The 9976-nt window shown below is 42.5% G+C and overlaps 1 protein-coding gene across 3 annotated transcripts in view; it reads right to left on the bottom strand.

Annotated features, from left to right (window-relative positions):
* Abcg2 (ATP binding cassette subfamily G member 2 (Junior blood group)) overlaps positions 1-9976 on the bottom strand; it is a 101862-nt gene that overhangs the window by 51839 nt on the left and 40047 nt on the right. The window contains exon 1 of one of the 3 annotated variants that reach the window (XM_028789399.1): positions 4282-4358. The exons of 1 other annotated variant lie outside the window; for it this stretch is intronic. The gene's annotated coding sequence lies outside the window, so the exon portion shown is untranslated. Of the gene's footprint in view, positions 1-890; positions 970-4281; positions 4359-9976 lie in introns of those variants that run through there. One more of the 3 variants, XM_028789400.1, reaches the window with a different exon arrangement.

A 9976-nucleotide genomic window follows, 5' to 3' on the forward strand; every position in this document is an offset into this window, starting at 1 on the left:
CTTCGGGGATCATTACTGAGCTTCCACATGTGACACTCTGAAAGAAGACTGAGCACATTTTCCTGGGGGAAGGGAGATCTGTACCTATACCTGGAATTCAAGATGTAATGTATGTTTTAGGAAAATGAAGCAGTAAAAAGTGATCTGTACTGGAATGGATCCACTGCCTAAGATGATGACTTACTGTGGAAACCAATGCCATGCTGCCAAATAAATTCTATTTGTGGCTTAGATTCAAAGGTGGGGTAAATTAGAAGGGCACTACTACATTTAGCCACGACAAGTTATACTACTAGATTTTAACTACAGGTAGCCTGTTGCTCTATAATTTCTCAAGTGTACATTTTACTTGAAGTATTTATCATAGGAGCTATATTTGGACATATAAAATACATGTTCCTCTTCTCCTGCACTCTCACAAAATGAACAGGACTGTAACTGGACTGGAGACAGGTACATACACCAAGTAACTTTCCAGTGGACACCAGCTTTGGTATCCAATAATCCAGTTGTATTCTAACTCTATCTACTTGGCCATCCACTAAGGGCCCAGTCACAGTAGACAGCCCCTACTTCAGATATCAATCCAAGCAGTAGGCCACCTCCTGTACTTCTAAGTGACTGGTTTCCCAGAGCCTGTCTTATGTTGAATAAATACAGATTGGTTCATGGAATGCAAGGAGACACTCTACTAAGTTTACCAGAGCTAAAGGACATCGATAGCCAAGCATGGTAATGTGTAACAGTTCAAGGCTAGCCCCTGGTCAACATAGCAAGTTCCAGGCCAACAACAGCTACACAGTTAGACCCTATATCAAAAGCACAAAATAAAACAAAAACACAGTTGTTGTAAATGACAGGGATGAATGACAAGAAAAATATCTACTCACAGAGACGTCAGATAGGGTCCTCAGCAAGATAGCTTTTAGCTTTTATCCTGCAGAGCTGAGAGATGGTCCCCTTTCTGAGTGCCAAGGCATTTATCAGACAAGTGAATCTCTCTGTTCAGGTATTACTGATTAACAAGTTTTATAGAGCTGAACCACCAGCCTTCTTTCTCCTGTTTCATAGGTCCAGAGGTGAGCTAAGTCTTAAGTCTCTCATCATTAGGCCTTTCTGAGACCATGCCCATCCTAAGGCTACCAAGGAGACCCACCCTAGGTCACTTCACTCACATAAACTAGACTGTGAACAAACTAGGCACTCTGGTTGGGGCTGACTGAAAGTGTAATTCTGTGATGAATCTCTGAAAACTAACCATATTTAAGAATAACAAAAGACACAAAATCTCAGAAAATACTAAGGATTGGGGGGGATCTCTAACTGGGATGAGGCAAAGATCAAATATATTTTGTATTGTGCCACAGTAACATTATCTCCATGTTACCGGAAAGGAGCAAAGGGTCAGAGAGATTACAACGAGAGATCACAGGGTGCAAAGGTAAGACCAGAGTCTCTTAGATTCCTCTACCACTATAGGCACACCCTGAAATAATGGAGAACTCTTATCTCCTCAATTTCTACTCTTCCTGCTATTGTATTCTTTCTGTGTTCATTAATCATAATTTTAATAACAAAATTGTAGTTACTAAAAGGCAAGAGGTTATATCTACAATATATTTGACCATAAAAATCCAGCTTAAATTAACTTCTATCTGTGTACCAATTAACTGCCCCTAGAGCTGTATTATCTAGAGCAGGACCCACCAGCTCCACATGACCTGAAATGTGGACAGTATGAACTAAGATATGACGTAAATAATGTAAGATGTACAGCAGATTTCAATTATTATAAAAGTCTATCAATAGTTTCATATTGACTACAATTTTAAATTATATTTAATATAGTATTTTATACACTGTTACTTACAGATAAATATGATATGTTATATTTTCCAAACAATATGTTATCTTCTTTGCACCTCACAACTATGAACTTAACTTGCCAAGAGAGGATATGAGCTACTGACCTCCTAGATTTGGCTCCTTAGCACTTTAAATGTTTTTTAGGTCATGACTCCAATTTGTTTAATACACAGTACAAAAGATTGAACAACTAAATCTTTTAGCACTTCCAGTGACAATACTAAATGTTCACAGCCCAACATACTACTTTCCTGAAACTTCAAATGAACCATACAGGAAACCATTTAGGGTTTCTTCAATAAAATATGGATCGTGTTAACAAATTCCTTGTTCCCTGATCTCAAGAAGAAACTGTCACATAGATGTGAAATGACTTATTAAATGGTAGAAAAGGAATGCTATAGTTTATATACTCAAGTTCAATCTGCATTTTCCTATCAGCACATACGTTCTAATCTCCTTCTGGCATGCCTTTATAGTGAGCAACTCTCAGGATGTGCAGGATATATAGAAAATATACATTCATGCATCAAGGAGATAGCTCAGTCAGTAGAGTCCTTGCAAACATTAAGGCCTGAGTTGTTATCTGAACGCTACTGAGGCAGACAGGCAAGTCCCTGTGGCTAGCTGATAAGCCACAAAGCCTACTTGGTGAGCTCCAGACTATAGTGTGAAATCCTCTGGGAAAACAAGGGGATAAAAATGGATGGCCTGAGAAAGGACACCTGAGCCTGTCTTCTGCTCTCCCTCAATACACACGGGTAAGGCAGAGGGGAGAGAAGGGAGAGGATGAAGGGAAAGAATGGGAGGAGACAGGAAGATTACAAAGAAGAGACAGACAGACTCGGCGATCACTGACACAAGTTCATAGTCCTTTTCTTCTGGGAACTCTAGATTTCCTTCCCTACCAGCACGTGGCTAAACTGCGTGCCTGTTAGCTTGCGTGTGAGCATGAGTGGCTATAAAACACACTTGCACACTAAGGTTATCATTCCTTGTAATCATTCCAGGATTACGAAGATGTAAGCCAAGCTAATGGAATGATTCATGCCAAGTGAAATGTTTCTTCTTCTATTAAAATAACAGCTGTCCCTTACTTCCCATGCCTTCTTTTCTCCAGTATAATGATGGGCGAGGAACCAGGCCAGTTTCCTGAGTAAGGACAGTTAAAGAGTCATAGGGCCTCTGGGAGTCTTCCTCTTTCTTCGAAGAATGGTCACCTGGAATGCCTTCAGAGGGCAGTCACAAAAGATAATACTTTCTAGAAACCTACTCTACCCGGCAGGATTTAGGATAGGTTAGTTACCAGATGTTCTCTGACCTTAATTTCTAGCCTCTTCCCCCAGGATCAATACAAATCTAGACATTAACCCAGCTTCCACAGAGTCTCTGATCTCACCAAGGCTGCATTCACCCTTCCTGAGAACATGCACATACCACTGAGGTTAACCATCACTGGAGCAGGAGAAATAATCTTAGTCAACCCATATCCACGCACAACTATTTTAAATAACTGGTATACTACCACCTTTGAATGATGCCCTAAACACTTCATTTGTCTTTATATAAGTAAACGAATTATGAGCTCAAATAGACTTCCCAGCAAATGGGAAATGACTGTAAGGCAAAGGCAAAAAGTAACGATAAAAGTAAGACTCAACTATCCACAGAAACCTTTTCAGTATTATTTTAGTAATAAGCAAGTCAATTTTTAAAGTTAATTATTAAAACTCAATAGCTTGGTGTGACAGTGCCCCAGAATAGTCCCAGTGCTGGAATGTCTGAGACAAGAGAATTGTTTGAGCTCGAGTTCTTAGCCAGCCTGGGAGTCATAGAAAGACCCACACACACTCAGAAATTAATAAATAAATGAACGAATAAATAGATAAATAAAGTAGAAAACGGAAAAAAGTAATCAGAATGCATTTCATCCACACATGCAATTGTCAAAGAACAAAATGTAAAGGCAAAGGCAAAAAATAACAATAAAAGTAAGATTCAACTCTCCACAGGAACGTTCGAAAGAGAGCCTAATAAGCAACAATACACTTAAAATTAGACAAACTTTAGGCCCGGGGGTGGGGTGGGGTGTTAAGAACAGGCTGTTCAGTCCCCTTGAAAACTTCTTGTCCACTGTGGTGCTGCCTCTCGTTCAGCCAGTTTAATCTATCCATTCAAGATCACTTATCCTTTCCGAACACTCGGAGCAAATAGGGTTGGACTTTATTCTCCCGCTGTCAACGCACCGCGCAAGTTTCTGGAGAAATGACTGAACTGTCAGTCCCTGATTCCTCCTCACTTTCACAACCCAGACCCAGAGGTCCCCTCGCCGCCACGCCGCGACCTGCAGGGCCGCCCGCCCGCCCGCCCACGCGGCGCCTAGCTCACTCCCGGGGCTTCCCGCACTCCGCTCACCTCGCTGTCCCGGGCGGAGCAGCAGCCGCGCCGCCCAGACTCACGCCGACCTGCACACGCTCGCCCCGCCAAGAGCGTCTGCCCGCCCCGCACACGCGCCCGAGGCTCCGCCGCGGTGACGTCAGCTCGCGCCGCCCCGCAGCTCGCGCGCAGCAGAAGCCGGTCCCAAGAGCAGCTGGAGACACATGTGGGCGGGGGGCTTCCTGCTCTCCAGAGGCGCCGACCGAGGGCGGAGAGAGTCAAGGTGGAGGCAGGCCAGGTGCTGCCCTGCGATCAGAGGCCTCGAAAGAAAATACACTCCAATACCCTTGTAAATTTAGAGGAACCACAAGATACCGAAGGTGCAATTTAGGCAAATTACTATTATAATTGTGGCAGGCTGGACTTTGTGTGGACTCTCCCAGGATTTATGGAAATGGGGTGGATAGCCTTTTGATGAGAGAAGGGGCGCTACTCCAAAAATTATCCGAGTCCCTTCTTGTCTGGGAACTTTACCAGGCAGCTGCCAAAAATAGAAGGACCCTATGCTAGAAGTTGGAGGCTTCTCTTAGGTGAATGTACAGAACACCATAGAAAAAAAGACGTGTAAACTAGAAGACAACCAAATTCATCTCTCATAAGGGTGAAACTTTCTCAGTCCAGGCAATCCCAAGAAGCACCAGCAATGGCTACAGTCTTAGGGTTTCTAAGTCTTAGGGTTGCTTTGATGAAACACCATGACAAAAGTAACTGGGAGAGAAAAGGGTTTGTTCTGCTTACACTTACACACTATGGTCACTCATTGAAGGCAGTCAGGGCAAGAACTCAAGCAAGACAAGAACCTGGAGGCAGGATCTGATGCAGAGGCCACGGAGGAGTGCTGCTTACTGTCTGGATCACGGCTTGCAAAGTTTGTTTGTTTTATAGAACCCAGGACCACCAGCCCAGGAGTGTCTCCTACCTGCAGTGGGCTGGGCCTACTCCATCGATCACTAATTAAGAAAATGCCTTATGGGCTTGCCTACAGTCAGATCTTAAGGACACGTTTTTCCCCGTTGAGAGTCCCTCTTCTCAGATGACTCTAGCTTGTGGCAAATTGATAACAAGATAGCCCAGTCACTTGACCCACTATGAGTCTGACACACCAATACAACACTATTTAACAATAATTTCCTTTCTTTTTTTTTAACATCCCCCAAGATCTTAATAAATATGACAATACAAAGCATAAAAGTTAAGTAGTCTCTACAAATTCAAACAATTTAAAAGTTCATTTATTCTCTTGGTTTTTTAAATCTAAAGTCTTATCAAGTATGTGTGCTCCTATAAAATAAAAATAAGTTCAATTCTTTCTTATTCCAAGAAGAAAGTATCAGGCACAGTCACAATCAGATCAGAGCAAAACCAAAGTACAATAGTGTAAAGCTCAGTGCCAGGCTTCTGAGACTTGTGTCACGTAAGGTCTTCTGGGCTCGTCCAAAGGACTTGGCATCCCACACACAGCTTGTCTTGTAGGCTTTGCACACCAGGGCTGCTGCTGTTCTTCCCAGTCACCCCTTAGTAATACTGCTTCCAAAACATTGGGGTCTTCTGCTGCAACTGGACTATACTGTCACCCGTTACTTCTCCTGGGCTCTCTTCTAGGACTCCAGCCCAGCCACCAAGTGCCAAGCTGCAGAGTCCTTCCACAAGCCTTTTATGCTTTCAAAACCAGTACTACCTGGTGACTACCAGAATCAGCTGCCAACATTGGAGAAAACCTGGACTAACTCTGGAGCGTAGCTTCTGTGTTTCAGTGTGCTGAAACACTTCCCAGTAGGTCTCATCTCAATGGTGCTGGTCTCAATTTCACCTAATTTCTTACTTCCAACTAACCAGCATCAATTGTCTTGGTAAAGCAAAGGTTTCACTCAGTGTTTCTGGTATCTTGTTAATCCCAGCGATTTCTTCAGCCCCACCCAGCTGACCAGCAACACAGATTCAAAGTAGCAAATGGCCCCAATAGTCTTTAAACTTCCCCCGAACCTCACAAGCCATGACTCAATCTAGCCAGGACAGCTACTAAAAATATTACCAAGAAAATTGTGAATTCTTTTTTAAGTTCTTAGTTTCTGTGGCTTAAAAACAAAATAAACAAACAAGAACACCCCCAAAACAACGGGGTAGGCAAGTTGAAACCTCAATATCTGTTGATAGGTTTATAGGAGGGAGATGAGGAAGAGGAAAAGGAAGAGGAAGAGAAAAAGCTATCCCCTTTTTGCATTGGAGGTCACCAAGCAGCCATGCTAGGGGAGGTAGGTAGGGTGTGGTGTGAGACCCATGGGGTCTGGAAAAACATGTTTGGACTTTACCAATATCTGAAAAAGGAGGAGGAGGAGGAAGAGTAAGAAGGAGGAGGAGGAAGGAGGAGGAAGAAGTAGGAGGAAGAAGGAGGAGGAAGAAGGAGGAGGAAGAAGGAGGAGGAAGAAGGAGGAGGAGGAAGGAGGAGGAGGAAGAAGGAGGAAAGGAGAAAGTTCAACAGTGTTTCCAAGGGAGAAGCTCCCTAAGGGATGATACTGAGTGGGAGTGCGTGTCTGGAAAAGACACATACACTGTTTAAGGGATCAACTGTCGCTCCTGTCTCCTTGACAGCCCACCTGGATTAACTGTTCCGGGAAGAGAGAATAGCAAGTGATGATCTAATCTTTGAAGCAGAGCAGAATGTCACCTCTCCACCCAAGGCCAGAGCTATCTCATTTTGACCAAGAAGAAATAGCTGCCTCAACACCCTGAAGCCTCCACCATTTCATAGGCGATTTTAAATTCCCAGGAGTAGCAAAGCTGATGTTTACTTTTCTAGCTTTACCAAGGAAACTGGAGGTGAATTCTAAATTAACCATGACTTCAATGGTCCCCTAAGCCTGACAATGCCCAACTAGCTAGCTACCTAACAGCAGTTTCATTTTGGGTCAAAAGCAAAGCAGGAATTCTCCACACTGCATCTCTAATCTCAGCCCCGAAAAGATACTGGTAAAATTTTCTTATTTTGTTTTGGTTTTGTGTGGTTGTTTTTTCTCTTTTTTTGTTTCTTTGTTGGTTAATTGGTTTTGTATTTTTAAATCACTATGTAGTTTTGTGTTCAAATTGAACATCCCAAATGATGTTGGGTATCTTAAAAATGTGTTTTAGTTTAATTTTTAATTATGTGTTTGCGTATTTGGGTGAGGTGTGTATATTAGTTCCAGTGCCAGAGAAGTTGCAGAAACTGATCCCCCTGGAACTATTCTTGTGTTTCCTACGAGTGCTCAGAACCCATCTAGTCTCCGAGAACAGACTTCACTCTTAAATGCTGAATCATCTCTCTATCATCTCCTCCCCCTTCAATTATCCTCAGAAAGTTTTAAAATTTTTATTTGAGAAAAATAGATGCACAATTAACTTCTACACAGGTCATATTACAAGAAAAATGTTTGTTTACACTTCATCATTGATCAAGTGCTGAGTTCCTGAGTTTCTGTCCTTTGGAAATCAACAGCTACAATGACTGGGTACACACACTACATTTTTTGTCACTGAAGTCAAGGTCCCTTTTTCATGTCTTGGTCTTGTTAATAAAAGAATTAAAAAATGGACCCAGGAGAGAGCTCCAGGATGTCTTTGTAGTTAGAAAAAATAAACAGGCCAAGCAAGCTGGAGAGCTCTACACCTATCAGGAGAGATTGTGTTACACTTTTTAGATGTAGAAGTAAAGAAAACGACCAGGTCTTTGGATGCCTGCCTATTCCTGCATGGGGGAAAGAAAGAAATTAGAGAGAATGAGTATTTCCCGGATGTCAGGACAAGCATGTAACCATCCTGGCAAGAATGAAGATACTCTAAAGAAACACTAGTGACCATTCCTTTGTTTGTCAGGCTGTTGAAACAATGGTTCTCAAGAATTGGAGTTTCCCCAGAAATCTCATTTTGGGAGTAAGAAAAGGCTGAAGCCTGGTACCGGCCAGAGGAGGACAGAGACTGCACACATTCTCCCTTGTCAGACCTTGCAAGTATCTGCACCTCAGAAGATGATGGGCCAGGGACAGGCAGGACTAAATTTGACCAGGACTACTTAGTTTTGCTTACCTTTTTCCCTTCCATTACACCTAAACTTCATGTCAGGACCCCAAAGATGGAACTGCTGGGGGTGGGGGGGTTGCTTTTTTTCTTCATCTTTCTTTGTGGGCATAGTGAATAAATTTCCTTTTTTTTTCTGCCTCCCACTCTTGTTTTTTTCACTACTTATTGGCCATCACTGGCCTGTTAGAGATGCCAGGGCCCAGGCTCTGACCCTAATGATTCTATTAACAAGCAGACTGAAGATCTCTTCTAGGTCCAGGCGATAAGAGACAGAAAGAGTGGTAAAGGGATGTCTTAGTGGTTAAGAGCCCTTGATGCTCTTATAGAAGATCTAGGTTTGGTTCCTAGTATCAACATGGTGGCTAACAGCCATCCATAACTCCAGGATACCTGCCACCCTCTTCTGAACTCTTAGGGCACCAGGCATGCACCCGGTACACATACATACCTGCAGATAAAACATTTGAACACATAAAGTAAATAGTAAGTCAAAAATGTTAAAAGTGGGGAAATGATAAAGTTAGTTTTATAAGTTAGAACTCAGAAAACAAAAGGCCAAAGTTTAGGCAAGGGAAACTACTGTTATCTACACCAAAAGAATATTATCAGATGCTGACCAAGCTATTTCTAAAGAGGGCTACTGACCTGACCAGTAAGTATGGAAATAATCACACTGACTGAGAAGCTCTGGAGTATATCAGTCTTAGAAGCACAGCTATCAACTTTTTATTATGTCCTCAGGTATATCGTACTCTTCACCTTTTGTCTATATGCTGGTCTTCAGATCATAAACTGGGAGATTCTTATTACAGGCTCTCTCAGCCCTGTCAAAGCAAGGAAAATACCTTCCACTTAAATCACAATGATGTCATCACTCACCAAGCTCTTCATAAAAGGGGCTATAGACCATCAAGTACTTCAGAGGACGTCACAACATTGGTAAGAATACAGATCATCAATCACACCCTTTGTATCAGAGGATATCAACACGATAATATTCACATGTTCCAAAGAGAGTGGAGATGCCTGATGTCTGTATCAGAAAGAACTTTATGGGCCATGGCTATCTGTAGCAGAGAAAGATGACATGAATATTTACATGTCCCAACTGCCTACAGATGACTTTGTCTTCTTGTTCTTTGTGCCCAAAGCCACGGTAAAGAGACTGGCAGTGTCTGGTGTCACAGACCTCCACTCTCTAATATATGACCTCGCTTCTATGTTACCTAGGAAGTTTCATGGTGACAAGGCCCAGGATTAGGACTAATTATGAATGTGGAAACATCAGTTGCAAAGAGCTGGGGGAAAGAACCATTCATTACATTACTTGGTGCTCATAACCTGCCTGACTTCTAAGGATCTGATTTTCCAGTACAGCTTCTCCTAGGACTGAGAGAATCTGCATTGACATTCATACTATGCAAATATGTTTCTCTTCAGTACCACTCCAACTTAAAGAAAATAAAATACTGAAAAACCAGCTACATGCAAAATTTTGCTCCCCTCGTTCTATTTACAGCTACCAGAAACTCCTTGGTACTTGTCTCAAAACAAACAGAAGGAAGAAGAAAGAAAGGAAGGCAGGAAGGCAGGAAGGCAGGAAGGCAGGAAGGCAGGAAGG

This window comes from Grammomys surdaster, unplaced genomic scaffold (assembly GCF_004785775.1).
Source record: "Grammomys surdaster isolate TR1022 unplaced genomic scaffold, NIH_TR_1.0 125832, whole genome shotgun sequence".
NCBI classification, from domain to species: domain Eukaryota; kingdom Metazoa; phylum Chordata; class Mammalia; order Rodentia; family Muridae; genus Grammomys; species Grammomys surdaster.